Source organism: Canis lupus, chromosome X (assembly GCF_003254725.2).
Source record: "Canis lupus dingo isolate Sandy chromosome X, ASM325472v2, whole genome shotgun sequence".
Classification (NCBI taxonomy): domain Eukaryota; kingdom Metazoa; phylum Chordata; class Mammalia; order Carnivora; family Canidae; genus Canis; species Canis lupus.
In genome coordinates, this window is record NC_064281.1 from 13,432,684 (window position 1) to 13,452,421 (window position 19,738).

Consider the following 19,738-nt stretch of genomic DNA (forward strand, 5'->3'; position numbering starts at 1 on the left):
CTCCATCCCAGGACCCCGGAATCATGACCTGAGCTGAAGGCAGACCCCCAACTGACTGAGCCACCCAGGCAGCCGGCAGCTAACCTTTAAAAACATGTTATTATTCAAAATGCGATCTTTTCCCACTAGGTTTTCTAACCAGATTGCTAATTTCTAGAAAAGATGATATAAATGTGTTTGGTGTGTTTGTTTTCTAACTGGCCCACCTTAATGAATTTGATTATTTGGCCCATTGGTTTTTCATTAGATTCTTTTGGTTTCTCCACGCAAACAAGTAAATCATCCGGGAGTGTTGATAAGTTTTTCCACTTACTGCTATTTAACATCTCATCACAGTGACTTGAACCTATAGGGCAGCGTTGATCAAGAATGGAGAAATGACAACAACAAAAACAACAACAATAACAATAACAAAGAATGGAACAACAGTGGTGAGATCAGGAATTCTTCATTTCTTTCTTGCTTTAACGGAAATGCTGCAAGCTTTTTTGTTGTTTGTCTGTTTGGTAACATTAACCTGACATGGGCTAGTGCTAATGAGAGATAGTCTTTGTTTTGTTAAGGAAGTGCCCTTAGAGTCTTAGTTAACTAAGAATTCTTATCAAGAATGGGCATTATGTGTTATCAGATGCTTCCTAGACATCTATTGAGACTTTAAAATCCTGGAATAAATCCTGCTGGATGATGATGCATAATTCTTTAACTATATTGCTTTTCTTTCTTTCTTTTTTTTTTTTTTCTGAGGCGTTGCATCTTGGTTGGACAAGAGCTGGGTGTGTGCCTTAAAGTCATTTTTGGGATGTCAAGGGACTAAAACGAGTGTATTAAGTTAAAATGCAGGTTTTTGGGGATCCCTGGGTGGCTCTGCAGTTTGGCGCCTGCCTTCGGCCCAGGGCGTGATCCTGGAGACCCTGGATCTAGTCCCGCGTCGGGCTCCCTGCATGGAGCCCGCTTCTCCCTCTGCCTGTGTCTCTGCCTCTCTCTTTCTGTGCCTTTCATGAATAAATAAATAAATAAAATCTTAAAAAAAACAAAATAAAATGCAGGTTGTGTATTCTGATGAAGAATAAACGTGTGAGAGTGAAAATGTCTGTTGTGCAGGCAATGATGTTTAAAACAACGTTGTATGAGACGTAACTGTAGCTGCAGGCTTTCAGCAGGCCACTGAGTCTCTCTTTTACCTCCAGCTGAGGAATATGAGACTGAAAGTGGGAAGATTTTGGATAAACAAAGTTGCATGCTCAGGATAGAATTCCAAGCTGAGATAAATTTGGGTCTTACAGATCTGCCTACTTTTTTGAAACTAGACCCAGCATCAGACTTTCCTCTTTTTTTTTTTTAAGATTTTATTTATTTATTCATGAAAGACAGAGAGAGGCAGAGACACAGGCAGAGGGAGAGGCAGGTTCCCTGCGGGGAACCCGATGTGGGACTCGATCCCAGGACCCCGGGATCACAACCTGAGCCAAAGGCAGACGTTCAACCACTGAGCCACCCCGGTACCCTGGACTTTCCTCTTTTGTCTCGACTTAGCGTAGGTAAATTTATCCAAGTGTGAGCAAGGACACCTCATGAAGCAAGTGACAAGGCAAAATGTAATGTCAGAAAGTCGCAGGTATGTTGCAAAAGTTGCGTGTGGGGGTGGGCAGCACACGCACGGGTGGGGTGTACCTAGGGCTCGGAACCTGCATAAATCCAGGCCACCCTGTCGCCTGCCTCAGCTCGGTGCTGCATTCAGAAGAAACACCAATCCAACAATCCAGAATAATTAAAAAAAAAAAAACTATTCAGATTTTTCCTGTAGAATCAACCAAATGGAAAGAAGCAATCCCTTTCCTAACACAACCAGGTTTCCCTCCGTGCATCCTTTCCCCCAAACCCCAAGTCATCACAACCCGGCAGCTGCCTCTCTTCCTCCCGCTGGCTCTCGAACAGTCCCTAGGCTTTCTCTCTGACTCAGCCTGACCTGGCCCTTGCCATCCTTTACCTTCCAGATCGCTTCTCTTCTCTGCCCTTCGCCCTGTAAAGCAGTCAAGCTCTTTTGGGGCTTGGCGCTCCCCTCCCCCACCCTCCCCCCACCGCGGTGGCCCAGATCTGCACGTCTGGGCCCCAGAATGATCGGGCAAAGGTAAAGAGACCTTAGCAGGCGGCGTTTTTGTTTTGGTTTTGGTTTGTTTTTCTGTAACACCGGCCGCAAGAAAATTGCCAGGCAATCTGCAAACCTCTGCTTACCCGAGACTTTCATGTCCCTCCTCCAGCAAACATCACCCCACAGCCTAATCTGCCACAGCCTAATCCTCCCGCCGCTCCCTCCAACTGAAATGCAGAACAACTCATCAACAGCAAAGAGGTCAAAAGCGGGGAGATCAAGAGAGAGCTGGGTCGTCCCGGGCCTGGAAAAGGAGCTATGCGGGGGATGGCAAAATTATGGTCACACCAAGTGCTGTCTCTTCGACTTGGCCTGCGTCCCCTGAAGCTGGAGTCTCCCCAAAAGTATTATTAAGGCCTCAAGAAAGAGGTAGAGGAGGAACGAGGAGGTGTGACGCTGGCTTTCCTCGTCTGGAAACCGGAGGCTTTGCAAGGGCCCAGGTGCATCTGGCGCGGCCGAGGGCCAGGCCCCTGCCCTGGGCCACGCTCTGGGGCTCTGCAGCCCACGCGCCCCCTCCGGCAGAGTGAGGAGCCTATTTTTAAAGACCAGGCAAACTCTGAATGTGTAATGACTTCTCCTCTTCTCCGCCCGATGCCAATCAGTGACTCATCAACCATTTTCTAAATGACTATGTTTTCATTCCCCAGTCTCCTTCCCACTGCGATATTAGAGAAGATTAGATGCAGCCCCTCGCTGCCTCCCTCTGCTTCTCTGCGCCTTGTTTTAGAGACGGCAATGCCCCCAAAATAGAAGCATTTCGTTGAAGGCTGATCATTTGGTGACAAGTGGAAACGCGCGGGCGCGGTGGTCGGGGAGGGTCTGGAGGACTTCGGGGAGGACGTTGGCTGAAAAGAGAAGGAAATAGAACCTTGGGCTAGGAGAAATGGGGTATCTCACCGGGGCGCCCTTCCCTGCACCCAACCTCACCGGGGCTTTCTGGGCCAAAGCTTATTTAGGAACCCCGGCCACCCTTCGCAGTCACTGGCCACTGCGTGCTGTTCTCTGCCAAATGCCTGGTTTCCTTCTGGGCCCTGCTGCTCTCCCCTGCTCCTACCCCTGGCACCTGCTCCTGTCCCCCCACGACACGTTTCCTCGAGCCCTGTGCTCCCCTTAGCAGCCGCAGGGAGAGCGATCCCTTTGCGGGGATTTTCTCTTCCTGCTCCTACTCCTACTCCTGGACGCGACTGTTTCCAAACGGAGCCTTGTCTTTTGCTCCAAGAGCAAAGAGAGAGTTTGGTTGGTGAATAGAAACCCATCTGTCGTTTCTGGGATAATGATGCTCAGCCTATCCCGCTGCCGATGGGGATGTGGTCTTGTGTTCTGGAAAACAAACACGAAAACGCCGATACTGATCCTTAGATGCCCCTCCTCTATCGTGCCAGGTACCTCTATTTGCCCTATTCTGCCTTCTCCAGCCTGCTCCGTGGCCTGGGTGCTTGATCTATGTGGATTATGTCAACAGGGTCCCCTTACCTCCAGGCTTCCCACTGGGTCCAAACCATGCACAGCTCTGGGAGTAGATCCGAGGATTGGAGGACAGCAAGTTCCAGGTGTTTGCTGGGCTGCTCCCTCTTTGGGATGACTCTGTCTCTTGACCCAAGGTCACTGCTTCCTTCAAGGAAGCCTACAGGACTCTCTTTTTCTGATAACCTCTTTCCCATCATCCCCGAAGGCAGGCCCAGGGGTGGTAGCAGCTCTACTGCTGCTTGCCCTGAGTGCCGGCATTTTCCCACAAGCTGCCATTGGGCAAGGAGTGCCTCTGTAAAAGAATCCTCTTGAAGTCATCCTCCTTTGAATGTGCCATCTGTTTCCTGTTGGGGCCCGGACTGGCCCTGTCTTTCTCTCTCCTCCACTTCCACCCCACCCCTTGAGCCTACTCTGCTCTATGTTTCTCTCACCTCCTGCAGCATCTTTTGGCCTCCTCACACCTCTAGCATGACTCATCTTGCCACTTCGGGAACAACTGGTGACCCTTCAGGAAACAGCAGCAAAAGGGTTATGGTGAAAGGGATGAATTTTTTGAAGCAAGAAGTACAGCCCCAATACTCCTGAGCTAAGTGTGATCCACATGAGCATCAGTTGGCCAACGTATGCTTGCTGGGAAGAAAGGCTAAGGATGGATTCGGAGCTGGATTACTGACGATGCCCTCAAACCCCTCTGAGTTACAGTCTACTTGCTCGCAGCCTGTGGGGCTTCTGTGAACCATTCTCAGATCATTTGAGGCCACAGGATATCTATAGCAACTGAATCTCAATAATCATAATCATCATAATCATGGTAATGGCTGCCAATTACTGAGTGCCAACTTTGAACCAGGCACTGCGCCTGGTGTTTTGCTTCTGTAAATCAAATGGAAGTTTCCATCTCGCTCTTAAGGGTTGCATCCCCACAGTATTTGGGAAAGGGGCCGATTGGACCCTGGTCCATCCTCAAGGGGTCCACCTGTCACTCCGCTTCTCCGAGTCGTGCGTTACTCCCGACTCCACCAGGGGGCGCCACAAACTTCCCTGCGGGTGGAGGTCCGGAACTCTGGAGGGGACCTTCCCCTCCTAAGCGGGGTTCCCTCTGGAAAGCCCAGAAAGCCCTCGGAGAGCTCTTGAGCGTAATGGAGAGTCCCCACTCTCACTTTCCTCCCTAACACAGCCAGACAGTTAAGAGGGTCTGACAGCCTGTGTTAAAGTTTGAGGAGCATCAAAGGGGGAACACCACATGTGAAGAAAAGAAGGTGACAGGACCCCTAAGGACTTTAGGAGTTCCCAGGGGCGCTCTCTGAGGTGCACTCCAGTTCCTGTCCTCGTCCCTGGCCTCAATGTCTCCTCCTCTCTGTGCAGTCTCCACCTTTTTCTACCTCTGCATCTCCCTTTAGAAATGTTCACCCACTGGAGCTGTTCTCACCCCAGGATACATCCCTTTCCTCCCAGAGGACCTCTCTTCCCGAGTGTCTGAGTCAACAAGGACCTCTGCAGCCTCCCATTGGGTGCTGTTCTGTCCACTGTCTCTCAAGATCAACCCGCTGGCCTTGTTGGATTGTCCAACAGTAGCTGTGGATCTCTCTCCCGCTTTCTCCCCTGCACACATGCGTGCACGCACGCACACACAGGGATCTCCCAAGGACAGATATGAATTCTCAGAGCCAACATAGTCTACACCCCGAAAGGGGGAAGAGAACTATTTCCCTGAGTGCCTCCATGGTATGCAAGGTCCCTCTTGCACCGTGGACTTGGTACCTCACATTGTTTACCATCGCAATTGGCTCTTCTGTTCATTTTTCCCTTTTAAAAGTGGTTCAGCTTTGGGCCTCTGGGAACAGGCTCTTTAGTGGCTTCCCCTTTAGTTACACAAAGACCCAGTTCAGGTGTTGAAATAACCACCTGTGAGAGCCATTCCATTTCTTCCCATACGCTCTTCCTCTGCCCTGGTCTCTGTCTGGAGCTTGGTTCAGGCTCCTGCTGCCTCAGGCTCCTATACCTTCCCTCTAGACCCTCATAACCCCAGGGGGTGGCTGAGGTTCTTTTCACACATTCTTTGCCCCAGTGAATGACTCATCAATCCTGTGAGGTAGAAATTGGCCTGCCTTCTTCCTTCCTTTCTCTCTCTCTCTCTTCCTCCCTCTCTTTCTCCCTCTCTCTCTCCCTATATCCCATCCACCGCCAAGTCTTTGAGATGTTATCTCCTTGACTATTTTCTGGAATCCATGGACCTCTCTCCATCCCCCTTCTCCACTGTGTCCATTGCTTCCTCCACATCGGTTGCCTGTCCCCTCGTCATCCGTCTCATCAACCGTCCCATCCTTTATATAACATTGCTCTTCGCCTTTTTAAAAGATATTTTTTTCTTTAAGTAGGCTCCACACCCAACATGGGGCTCGAACTCATGACCTCAAGATCAAGAGTCATATGACCTCAAGATCAAAGTCATATGCTCTACCCACTGAGCCAGCCAGGTGCCCCTGCTCTTCACTTTTCACTACTTGTATGTGGGTGCTTCCCTCAACGGAACTGTCAGCTGCATGAGGACAGAGGGTTCTCCATCTGGTTTACTGCCACACATCTTGTGCCTAGCACGGGGCCTGCCAGGTAGTAGGCGCTCAATACTTATTTGCTGAATGAATGAGCAAATTGTTGAGTCCAGTTTACTTATCTTGGAGGCTAGGAGAGATTAGGCTCCGAGCGCGGTCTTGCATGCAGCAAACTGTCAGGGAATACCTATCGGATAAATGAATATTTCTTTTGCTCAGGCCACATAGCTAATTAGTGGCTGCATTTAAATCAAGTCTCCTTATTCCGGTTGGTTCTTAAACTTGACTGCGACTGTGTGTTAGGCACCTCTGAGAAATTTTAAAAATCCTCATGCCCTGGCTGCCCCATAAACCAATTAAACCAGAATTTTTTGGTGGGGTTGGCAGTGGGGACCGGAGTATCAATAATTTTTTGAGGGGGAGGAGAGAGAGAGAGAAAGAGAGATGGGGGAGAGGCAGCAGGAGAGGTAAAGAGAGAATCCCAAGCAGACTCCACACCTCAGCGTGGAGCCTGATGCAAGGCTCTATCCCACGACCCTGAGATCATGACCTGAGCCAAAATCAAGGGTTGGACACTTAGCTGACTAAGCCACCCAGGAGCCCCCAGAGTATCAATATTTTTAAAAACTTTCTAGGTGATTCCAGCGTACAGCTAAGATTGAGAACCATTTTATTTTTTATTATTTTTAAAAGATTTTATTTATTCATGAGAGACACAGAGAGAGAGAGAGGCAGAGACACAAGCAGAGGGAGAAGCAGGCTCCATGTGGGGAACCCGATGCGGGCCTCAATCCCGGGGCCCCAGGACCACGCCCTGAGCCAAAGGCAGCCGCTCAACTGCTGAGCCACCCAGGTGTCCTGAGAACCATTTTAAATCATGAGGTAGGACCCAGGTAATCCCATACCTCTCATCTAACAGAAAAGCTTTGAGAAAAATCAGAAGCCTTGCTAAGCAAACTGAACGTTCAATTCCCATGTCCAGAAACAGTGGCAGCTTGTGGGGGAAGGGGGCACATTGTTGTGTTGGGCTAGGACTGAACCATGGGGAGAACCAGCATGTGTTCACTTCCAGAAATGCAGAGAAATGGTTTTGTGAGGTGGGTGGAGGCATTGGAAGAAAATAAGTAATGCAAACGTATTTGAAACTGGGTACTGGGAAGCTGTGCCTTAAGAATCTTCTTAGACTATAGAAGAGTAACTCCAGGGACTTGGGGAGAAGTCTTTGTGCCATTTAAAATGGACAAACCTCCGGCTGTGTTTGCCAAGGAAACCATTTTAGAAGACAGTGATGGAGAAAAGGCCATCAGAGTAATTTTCCCCTAGAAAAGCACTGTGCTGGATACAGCTGTGCTTGGTGGTTCATTTCATCCCAGAATTGCTAAGCCCTTTGGTTGAGGCTTGTTTTCAAAACTGCCACATGTGAAGCTGGGAATTATGACTTAAAAGAGAAGTGGGAAAATACCTAGGGAATGCTTTAAGTCACTGAAATCACTGGGAGAGAGTGCTTTGCCCAGGGATCCCAACTCTGGGCCCCAGGCTCCCCCCTTTGGTGCCACCCTAACCACAGTGGGCCAACCTTGTCCACGTCAAACTCCTTACAGTGACAACTTCTCAAATTCGTTACAGGATTTCTTACAATATGAGGAAATAGCAAAGCAAACCACAATTCAATAGCACAGAACAGGATTTGCTTTTTTCTATTTGTAACATACATAATAAATAGATGCCGGCATTGATATATAAAGGGCTCTTATGAAGTAGTTAGGTGTTATAACTCAATATAATGTTAATTAAAATACTATCTTTACATGGTTAATACTTCTATTTACAATGAAGTGCTCCAGGGGATTTTGCAGAGCTATGAAGATGCTTGCATGGGCAGACCTGTCAATTAGTTCTAGGTTTTAGCCACTCAGTTTGGCATATGTGGGAGACCAAGAGTAAGGAGGAAGAACGGTCATGCAGATTTCAGGGATTTAATAAGATGAGAACCTCTGTTTTTGGTGGGAAAAACCAAAGCGATTGTTGTAAAGCTGTTGTGAAGTTGTTGGTCCAAACAGAGACTCGATTTGGGTATCTTTTCTTATCTTCCAGACCATACAGTTCTCTTTTGTTATCTCCAATGTACACACTGCTTTGTACTTGTGGTGTAGACATAGACTACAATGTGCATTTCATGTGTTTTAAAATCGAAAACAATAAAGCAGTAAGCGAGAGCTTGGCTTGGTCTAATATCCAACATCAGTGTTTGGAAACACGGAAGCTTAGAGTTGAAAGGGTCATTTAGTTCAGTTCCTTCCCTCTAGGTATTTGAACATTTAACACCAAGATGTTGAGTTTGGAGACATTCTCCTTTTTTTTTTAAGGATTTTATTTATTTATTCATGAGAGACACACAGAGAGAGGCAGAGACACAGGCAGAGGGAGAAGCAGGCTCCCCGTGGGGAGCCCCATGCAGGACTCGATCCCAGGACCCCAGGATCATGCCCTGAGCCGAAGGCAGATGCTCAACCACTGAGCCACCCAGGTGTCCTGAGTTTGGAAGACATTCTAAAAGATTTCTAGGACTAGAGGATCCATCAACTCAGTTCAGGGTTTCTATAGTCCAGAGGCTTACATTGTCTGGCTCCTTTCACATCCTAGCATACTTTTTTCCTTGATTGAGCTCAATACTTCTTGTTTAGAAGCACTAAAGTATAACAAGACACTCTCTAGGACCCAGGAAGTCTCCGTGGGCTGCAGGATACCAGTGAGGGGGTGGCCTCAGGGGGGGACAATGAGAGTAGAGCAGAGGAGGGCAGTGTCCTGCTTCTCAATATGTAAGGACGATTACACAACTACCTACCAATATAGTGTGAGACAGACAAAGATCCCCTGCACGCAGAGCTCCCAGTCCAGCCAGTGACATGAAAATCATAGTCATTCACATAGTATGTGACCCCAGAGATCAATCATCTCAGCATTTCTATTTTATGGAGACCATGAACCCCTTTGAAAGTGACGTGCCATCTTTTCAGTCCCTTAACATGTTAAAAAAAAAAACCCATTTGATCATTTTTGTATTATGAATAAAAAGAACCCAATTTTATTTTTTTATTTTTATTTTTTTAAGAACCCAATTTTAAGCAAATATTGTTTAATTTTGGATTAACAATTGAAGTTCTACTAAGACACTAAGACATTCATTTTAATTCCATTTTACTACTACTCACAATCTGTAAAGACAAATTTTGCTATTTGTCTATTTAGCAAGGGATACACTTTATTGGCCTTAAATTGCTTATGTAAGAAACACTAGAATATGTCAACAGATTTATTTTATTATTTTATTTTATTTTATTTTATTTTATTTTATTTTATTTTATTTTATTTTATTTTATTTTTTTAACAGATTAATTTTAAATTCACATACTGGATGTGGTCACAGATTGAAAGTATATTAAAGGTCAGGGGTCATTTAAATTTATTTATTTATTTATTTATTTATTTATTATTTTTTAACTATTTTATTTATTCATGAGAGACACAGAGAGAGAGGCAAAGACACAGGCAGAGGGAGAAGCAGGCTCCATGCAGGGAGCCTGACGTGGGACCCGATCCTGGATTCCGGGATCACGCCCTGAGCCAGAGGCAGATGCTCAACCACTGAGCCACTCAGGCATCCCAGGGGTCATTTAAATTTTATGTTGAGGGATCAAAGGAGACAAAAATGAGTTTCATGAGATGACGTTAATAATTCTCTGATTTTGTGCTTTTCATATATGACATATCTTGGGGTTTTAAAAAACAACGTGTGGTGGTATTTACAGGTGGGGCCTTTGGGAAGTGATCAGGGTTGGATGAGCTCACGAGAGTGGGGCCCCATAATGGGATTAGTGCCTTTCCACGAAGAGGAAGAGTCATCCTCTCTCCACACCATGGGAGAAGGCAGCCTGCAAACCAGAGCCCAACTATGCTGGAGCCCAGACCTCAGACTTCCGGCCCCAGAGCTGTGAGAGAGCAGCGTCTGTTGTTGAAATCACCCTGTCTATGGTATATTGTTATGGCAGCCTGAGTGTGGGACTAGGACATAGTATGACAGGAAAGTTTGGGTACTATTATTTATAAGTGTAACAATTCACAACGTGGATAGTCTATATTCCCCCAAAATGCGAATGCAGGGACTTCCAGTGGTCTGCCTTTGGCTCAGGGCATGATCCTGGAGACCCGGGATCGAGTCCCACGTCGGGCTCCCTGCATGGAGCCTGCTTCTCTCTCTGCCTGTGTCTCTGCCTCTCTTTCTCTGTGTCTCTCATGAATAAATAAATAAATAATTTTTTAAAAAGCGAGTGCAAATGGATATAGTCATCATAATACTTTCACCTTTGCATTTGTTTTCCAGGTATCCCTAATATCCTGATCAGTTGAATGCTGATCTAAAGGAAATAATCATTTTACTTTGGCTTTTATGTATCTCGCGAACTTCTATTTCAATACTAAGAATTCTTATGCATCTTTTTCGTTCCGGTGGTCAATTGGGGGTGCAAGAGAAATGACTTATTATTATTAGTTAACACAATTAGGATGTTCCAGCAGCGAGAGCTAATGTGGTGGCTAGCTGTACTTAGTTGAATGATGACCAACTGTGTGAGTTATGAGCAAGCCCCTCTAATTTCTAGGAACTTAAATTCAAATGAGGAGGTTTTCAGATGGTTAGTTCAAAGGGGGGGTGGGGGAATGAAAAATTTATATTCTTTCTTAATTAAAAAAAAATGGAGACAGACAGATCAGGTTCCCATTAGCAGAAGCTGAGGTGGGGCACGTTTGCTGCAGATGCCTTAGTGAGGGAGAGCTCTGGGGAGGGACTGTGATGTGGGCAAGCAGGGCGGGCAGGGCAAGGGGCTAAGCAAACGTGGATTGTGGATTCGGGAGAAGCAGCCTCAGCTTGATCCCACGGAGAGTTCTGGAGTGTGACTATCAGCACAGAGTGCATTCTGTACTGTTCCACTGAGTCACTGGCCACGGGCTGCCCTTCTAGGGGTACTTGAGCTCCTGGGTGGCTCCGTGGAAATCCGGGAAAACCTCCAGGGCAGGCTGCAGCTGTGAGCTGGAGCATTCACAGCAGTGTGGGGCTGAGTGTGCCAGCCAGGGGACGGGAGCTGGAAGGGAGTCAACACCATCTACTACAGACATCATTTCTTAGTATTATTTTAAGTATGTAGACCCACTAGAGCCATCTTTCTTTCTAAATTTTACTTTGTGAACATACGGTGCGATACTGGTTTCTGGAGTAGAATTCAGTGATTCATCACTTACATACAACTCCCAGCGCTCATCACAAAAAATGCCCTCCTTGATCCCCCTCACCCATCCATCCCGTCCCCCACCCCCTCCCCTCCCTCCATCAGCCCTCAGTTTGTTCTCTATCCTTAAGAGGCTCTTATGGTTTATTTCCCTCTCTCCCTTCCCCCTACTCTTGCCATATGTTCACCTGTTTTCTTTCTTAAATTCCACGTATGAGTGAGATCATACGGTATTTGTCTTTTCTCTGCCTGACTTATTTCATTTAGCATAACACACTCCATCTATAGCCTTGCAAATGGCAGGATTTCATTCTTTTTGATGGCTAAGTAATATTCCAATACATATATACACATATATGTAAATAAATATATATATCAACTGTGTGAGTTATATCTATATCTATATCCACACCTTCTTTTTTTTTAAACATTTTTTTCTTTTTAAATTTATTTATTCATGATAGTCACACGGAGAGAGAGAGAGAGGCAGAGACACAGGCAGAGGGAGAAGCAGGCTCCAAGCACCGGGAGCCCGATGTGGGATTCGATCCCGGGTCTCCAGGATCGCGCCCTGGGCCAAAGGCAGGCGCCAAACCGCTGCGCCACCCAGGGATCCCTCACACCACACCTTCTTTATCCATTCATCAGTTCATCAGTCGAGGGGCATTTGGGCTCTCTCCATAGTTTGCCTACTGTTAATAATGCTGCTATAAACATCGGGGTGCATGTATGCCTTTGAAACTGTATTTTTGTATCCTTTTGTAAATACCTAGTAGTGCAATTGCTGGGTCGTTTTCAACTTTCTGAGGACCCTCCATACTGTTTTCCAGAGTGGTTGCATCAGTTTGCCTTCCCATCAACAGCGCGAGAGGGTTCTCCTTCCTCCACATCCTTGCCAACATCTGTTGTTTCTTGTGTTGTTAATTTTAGCCATTCTGACAGGTGTGAGGTGGTATCTCACTGTAGTTTTGGTTTGTATTTCCCTGATGATGAGTGATGTTGAGTATCTTTTCATGTGTCTGTTGGCCATCTAGATGTTTTCTTTGGAAAACTGTCTATTCATGTCTTCTGCCCATTTCTTAACTGGATTATTTGTTTTTTTGGATGTTGAGTTTGATAAGTTCTTTATACATTTTGGATACTAACCCTTTATCAGGTATGTCATTCGCAAATATCTTCTCCCATTCTGTAAGCTGCCTTTTAGTTTGGTTGGTTGTTTCCTTCGCTGTGCAGAAACTTTATCTTGGTGAAGTCCCGATAGTTCCTTTTTGCCTTTGTTTCCCTTGCCTCTGGAAACGTGTCTAATAAGAAGTTTCGGGCACCTGGGTGGCGCAGTCAGTTAAGCAGCTGCCTTTGGCTCAGGTCATGGTCCCTGGACTCTGGGATGGAGCCCCAAGTCAGGCTCCCTGCTCAGTAAGGAGTCTGCTTCTCCCTCTCCCTCTGCCCCCACCCCCACTTGTGCTTCTCTCTCTCTCTCTCTCAAATGAATAAATAAAATCTTAAAAAAAAAAGTTTCCAGGGCCGAGGTCAAAGAAGTTGCTGCCTGTGGCCTCCTCTAGGATTTTGATGGCTTCCTATCTCACATTTGGGTCTTTCATCCATTTTGAATTTATTTTTGTGTGTGGTGTAAGAAGGTGGTCCAGTTTCATTCTTCTGCTCGTGGCTGTCAAGGTTTCACACCATTTGTTGAAGAAACTGTCTTTTTTCCATGAGATAGTTTTTCCTGCTCTGTGGAAGATTAGTTGACCAGATAGCTGTGGGTATACTTCTGGGCTCTATTCTGTCCCTTTGATCTGTGTGTCTCTTTGTATGCCAGTACCATACTGCCTCGATGACTGCAGCTTTGTAATATAGCTTGAAATCTAGAATCATGATGCCTCCAGGTTTGTTTCTTCTTTTTCAGGATTGCTTTGGCAACTCAGAGTCTTTTGTGGTGCCACACAAATTTTAGGATTGTTCTAGTTCTGTGAAGAATGGTGGTGTTATTTTGATAGGGGTTGCATTAAATGTGTAGATTACTTTGGGTACTAGAGACAGTTTAAGTTTAAATTTTTTTTTAAAATTCTATTTATTTATTTGAGAGAGAGAGAGAGAGAGCAGAAGCAGAGGAAAAGGGACAAACAGACTCCACACTGAGCATGGAGCCTGACATGGGGCTCGACCCCATCACCCTGAGATCATGACCTGAGCTGAGATTGAGTCAGATGCTCAACTGGGCAAGCCACCAGGTGCCCTGGGTAGTATAGACATTTTAACGGTGTTTGTCCTTCCAGGCCATGAGCAGAGATTGCTTTTCCATTTCTTTGTGTCTTCTTCAATTTCTTTCATCACTGTTCTATAGTTTTCAGAGTATAGAACCATCTTTTGAACACATAAACTGTTGTGGAACAATGACTATTGAATATCATTGGACTGGAAAGTAAGCACCATGAGGGCAAGTCTTCTCTTTCTCCTGTTTAATTCACAGATGGCTCCTTGGTTCCTAGAATAGTCACATAGACACCCAGTAGGTTTTTGTTGAATAGCGTCTATGGGATGAATGAACAAGGAAGATCCAGAACCCCGGAATCCTGGATTTTGGAGCATTGCTTTGTAAGGAATTGGCACTCCTATCAGTCAGAACCGCATCTGACTGCATGTGCATAGCAGCTGACCCAAATAGGGGCTGATTTTTCTCACAATACAACAAATTTGGAAGGGGTGGGAGTCCAGGTCTGGGGAGCACTCTGCCTATCATCTATTCCCTAGGAGCCTTGCCTCTATGCATGAGGCTTTCGTCTTCATAGATGTGGCAGTCAGAGGACAGCCCTTCCATCTCAGCTCCGAGTCCTTTCTCCAGGGGCCAAGGAGAGAGGGGGACAGTCTGAAAGGGCAGTATCCTGGGGAAAAAAGGTTCCTAGAAATCTCTAGCAGTGTCCACGTAGACGTCTTTATCCAGCCAACTGCATCATCCGGCCAACCCTAAATGTGAGGGGACCTGGGGTGGTGAGCAGATTGGCTGGTGTCAATGCAACCTGGAATGAAACTGAAATTCTGCGAGAAGAAAGGGATAGTGGGTAAGTAAAGGTCGGTTTCTGCCACTGTAGCAGAACTACACAAGTCCTCTCGGGGGTTAAAAATGAATACGCGGGATCCCTGGGTGGCACAGTGGTTTGGCGCCTGCCTTTGGCCCAGGGCGCGATCTTGGAGACCCGGGATCGAATCCCACATCGGGCTCCCGGTGCATGGAGCCTGCTTCTCCCTCTGCCTGTGTCTCTGCCTCTCTCTCTCTCTCTCTCTGTGACTATCATAAATAAATAAAGAAAAAATATATTAAAAAAAATGAATACGCTTTCCCAAGGGCAAATAAAGAGAAAAATAAAAGAAAAATGGAAAATGATTTTAAAAAGCAAAATCCTTTATCCCCCTCTTTTTCACTTTCCGCAGCCTTTTATTATGACTTTCCTAGCGAACGGGGGTGAAGTTCTCCCCAGTGTCAGTAGGAAATACTTTAAACATGTTTCAAAATAAATCCAACTGTTTATTTTCGTCTTTGTGGCCTGATAGTCCATCTGTACACTAGTGAGTGTATAGGGTGGTCACTTTTTAGATTCTTTTCTCTTAAAGAGGAAACTCGGACTCCTGGAATGTTTCTGCTAGTGTTGCTGTTACTATAGGAGACTCCTAGGTGCTATCGTTCCTTATGGTGAGTTCTTGTGTTTCTCCATGGAGAAGCTTTCATTATTTCCAGACTCTTATTGAGCTATTATGAGACCATTGAGACAGGATGAGAAATAAAAACGTCTACTTTGTGCACTGGGCTGTTATTCCTGGATCTTTACAATTGAGGTGGAGAAAGAAAATACCTCCGGAAAAATAATTTAAGAGGCATGGCCGGTCAGTTGTCTCACGTTGGATCCCAGGAGCCCTGTAGTTCATGCGCAAATACGAAAAGGGCCACGTAAGTAAATTTCGGTGATAGTCTTTATTTAAAAATCTCCTGCTGACTAAATCACCTTCCCCCACCCAGCATCATCTTGGTGCACAACTTAAAGGTGGCCCGTCCAGTGAAGTGCCTTTGTGCCACGAGTTCTGGAGTTTCATTCATGGAGTTCTTTCTCTGAGTGGTCACGCTGGGTTTGAATTAGTGTGTTGACCTCTTCGTGTCTTTGTGTTCCCCATTCATTTAAAAAAAATTGGCTTATGTTTTGGTTGTATTGACATGGGGGCACAGAGTCAAGTATCCTGACCCCAAAGACTTACCTCACACTAGCCGCATCGTTCAGCAAGTAGATTCATTGGGTTGACCAGCAGGGTCTAATCATTCCTTCCAAAGAACCAGACTTTTGCCCACTATTGCTAATTGGCTGGATATTGGGGTTTTGCTGTTGTTGTTATTTGTCTGTTTGTTCTAGCCCCTCTTATGCAATACCATCTATCATTATCTCAGTGAGCCTCCTGTGGGGATGTTAACTTGTTCTACACCCACATAAAATACTTTATTCTCTGGTTTTCCTATTAGATCTACTAAAATGTCATTGTTATACCATTACCGTTGAACAGCCCAGGAAGCAGAAAGAGCACGCTATTATACAACTGTTGGTAAAGCCAACGCCAATGTAGGGAAAGCATTAAGCTTCAGAACGTTTTAACTTTTTTAAAAAGATATTTATTTATTTAATTTTTAAAAAGATTTATCTATTTATTTATGATAGACATAGAGAGAGAGAGAGAGAGAGAGAGAGGCAGAGACACAGGAGGAGGGAGAAGCAGGCTCCATGCAGGGAGCCCAATGTGGGACTTGATCCCGGGACCCCAGGATCACGCCCTGGGCCAAAGGCAGGAGCTAAACCGCTGAGCCACCCAGGGATCCCCGATATATATATATATATATATATATATATATATATATATATATGTATGTATATATTTATGATAGACATAGAGAGAGAGAGACACACACACACACACAGAGGCAGAGACACAGCCAGAGGGAGAAGCAGGCTCCGTGCACGGAGCCCGATGGCGGGACTCGATCCCAGGACCCGGGGACCACGCCCTGAGCCAAAGGCAGACGCTCAACCACTGAGCCACCCAGGTACCCCAAGTTTTAACTTTCTTGTACCCCATTTCTTATCAGTGATCCAAGGTTTGTGTCCTTCCCTGACCCCCTCACCTTGTAAAAGAACTAGAGAGAACAGGGGACCAGGAGCTGAGGAAGGGACAGAAATCAGGCTGAGCCACAGCCTCTGGGGCCTGCACTTCCATCAGTGATTCATCAGCTAATGGGGAGTTCTAATTCGCTGCTTTGCTCCCCTTAAGCCCTGTAATTGCGGTGTCTCTGAACCCAAAGGAAACACGTTGCGCTCTGCGTGCCCGGGCGCATAGCTTTTAAATCTTCATAACTCTGTAATTACTACAGCGCTTTCCTTCAAATCTGGCTCAATTTCACTTCCTTAATGAGCACTACAATCTTGATAAAGTTTGCCGTTTGCTGCCTCTGCTGTTCCCAAGGACTCTGTCCCTGCGATAAGGCGACCTGGAGCTCGCACTCCCTCGCGTTGGTCTCAGAAAGAGCTGATTTATTTCGGGACCACCTGGGTCAAAAGCACTTCCTCTGGGTCAAGGCCAGCGCCCGGGGTTTTCATCACAGAGGGGTGCTTGGAGAGCAAATTCTGAACAGTGCAGCCAAAGGGGAGGTGTGGGGGGGCTCGTGGACCCTTGGGGGATGGCCGGTTAGCTTTATTAGCGCCATGTGCTCTAGAGCCTGTGCTTCATTTGCCCCAACTGAAGGCTTTTTCTTTAGAGTCAATATATTAAAAATCGACTTCCTCTTTACAAACCGAGCCCTGCCAGGGAGTGAAAATTGCAGATCGGCTTCAACAATAACAACAACAACAACAACAACAACAACAACATAATCTCCACCTTCTTTCTCCTACCAACCGATTGCCAGGAGTTTTAAAAGACTTGCTGGAAGTGCCATTTCGGGACTCTAGGCGAAGGCACATCTTCTCTTGCAGCTGGCTGGACAGTCTCCTCATTTTCACCGCTGTTTTGCTTTCAACCATGTGCTGATGCTTGGTCTCAGCTTTAGTTTTTCCATTTCTAAGCTGTAAGAAGAACCAGCACTGAAGCCTGTGTTGCATTTAGAATCTGTAACCCACCCCCCCCCCCCAAAAAAAAAACCCGGTGTTAATCGCTCTGGGATTCTGAATTGCACTTAATTCTTATCTCTATTATAGCTTGCTGGTGATGTATTACCTTGATTTGTTTACATGTCTATTTACCCTACTAGACTCCACCCTTTGAGAGCGGAGTTTATGTCTTCTTTCGTTTTATATCCCTGGCAGCCAACAGAGGCCTGGGCACCCAATAGATGTTTGCACTCAGTAAATAAAGCTTCCAGTAAATGTTTGTTGCATAACCAGAAGAACGAATCAGTGAATGAAACTTTCCTGTTTGCTATCACCATCTGCTTTAACTCTGTCCGTTATTTTGATGTATTTGCAGTTCTGACGAGATCCAGATTTGGCATGTTTAAAATTATATTCAGTTGTAAAATGTGAGGCTCGGAGTTCTGAAGATAAGAAATAAGTCAAAATTTCTCCCATTGGAAACAATGTGAGTAATCAACAGTTCTTTGCAGGGAAGATAAAAAAGCTGGTTAGAACTGTCTTTGGCATTTCGAAAAACATTTAATAGCGTTATTTTTTTTTTTCTGCCCGTGTTTCTCTGTCAGTAAAATGCAGGGAGAAGCCCTTGCCCTTCATACTTGATAGGCTCAATGAGGATTTTTGAGGAAGAAAAGCACCAACTAAAACCAAGGAAAACCTTCGGGAGTGGGACATAGTCTTTTCTTCCCCTGAGAACTGTACACATGATAGTTGCCAATATGTATGCACCTGTGCATACATGTGTATGGTGGCTTCATATATTTTTTGAAGATTTATTTATTTATTTATTTATTTATTTATTTATTTATTTATTTATTTATTTATGATAGAGAGAGAGAGAGAGAGAGAGGCAGAGACACGGGAGGAGGGAGAAGCAGGCTCCATGCAGGGAGCCCAACGTGGGACTCGATCCCGGGACTCCAGGATCAGGCCCTGGGCTGAAGGCGGCGCTAAACCCCTGAGCCACCCAGGGATCCCCCGTAGTTGGATATATTAATGAATTTTTCCCACTGGTGTGTCCTGGGAACATAGACACACAAAGCCAAATGTAAGGTTCTTGAACCAGAAGAGCTTGGACTTTTGAGTTCCAGAAACGAAGCCCTGGAGAGCTGAGACACAATGTACTGTGACCCTTAGCTTTGGGAGAATGCGTGCTCCCTCCAACAAGAGGGCACCCACCCATGGGCTGCTGGCTTCCTCCTGGGAACCTGCAGAGCCAAAGGGGAGAGGGAGCTGGTGACTGTCAGAGCTCAGGGGCTAACATAAAACTTGAGAGAGCCTCCTGGGGAGCATGAAGTGGTGGCCTCCTGGCTGGAGAGAGAGGGGCCAGTGACATCTTCTGCAGTCCTTCTGTTGAATGTGCCTGTGCCTTCTTCCCATGTGTCCCATGTGTTCCATGGCTGGCCCATCCTTCCCTTTTATCTTGCCCTAAAGTCTTTTTTCTGTGCTATAACTTCATCCGTGGGGGCAGTTCAAGTATAGGAGAACCATGAGCTTCAGAAAGTTTCCTGCTTGAATGTGAACCATAGAACTCTCCAGGAGTTTCCCAAAGGTGGCAGCCTCTCACTCGTCCCTTAGCCACCTTAGCCATCGCTAGGCACTCTCGAATCTGCTCTTCCTCCCTCGGAGGCGCAAGTACAATGCACCTCCATTGCAAGATATTTTAATGTTACATTTTATGGACATACCGTATTCATTTATTTTCAAGTTGTTGCTTTTTACTTATGTCAACTTGATATATTTTGCTATCTCTGAAGTGGTTTGGGTAAAGTGGGTTGGGATGGAATGCTCATAATTTTCCTCAATAAAATTAAGGAAAATACTTTTTTTTATTTAACAGCTTTTTACTTAGTGGCAGGGCTTTTAGGAGTGAATTAAGGCGATTAGGTGAGGAAGAGGTGCAATTGGGTGGAGGAAGGGAGACTCCAGTCCCTATAATTACATGATTATGCTAACAAGCCCATGTGTCTCCTGGAATTTCTTAGACAAAAGAAATATTTCTCAAGTATAAATAATGATGGTGCAGCATCAGTGCTGGGATATTTGAAGCAGAATAGACATATTTGGTGAAGAATCTTTCAGGAATCTGTTTTGTTGCTTGGGAGGCTCTAGAGGAACTGGACTTATTGGCAC

At 45.8% G+C, this 19,738-nt stretch overlaps 1 non-coding gene across 1 annotated transcript; it reads right to left on the reverse strand.

The window, feature by feature from the left end:
- Nucleotides 1-6,000: 6,000 nt before the first annotated feature.
- Nucleotides 6,001-6,095, reverse strand: TRNAQ-UUG (transfer RNA glutamine (anticodon UUG)). Its single transcript has 2 exons — nucleotides 6,059-6,095; nucleotides 6,001-6,036 (listed from the first exon to the last, which is right to left on the reverse strand). It is a non-coding gene; the product is annotated as a tRNA-Gln (tRNA).
- Between the last annotated feature and the right edge of the window lie 13,643 nt (nucleotides 6,096-19,738).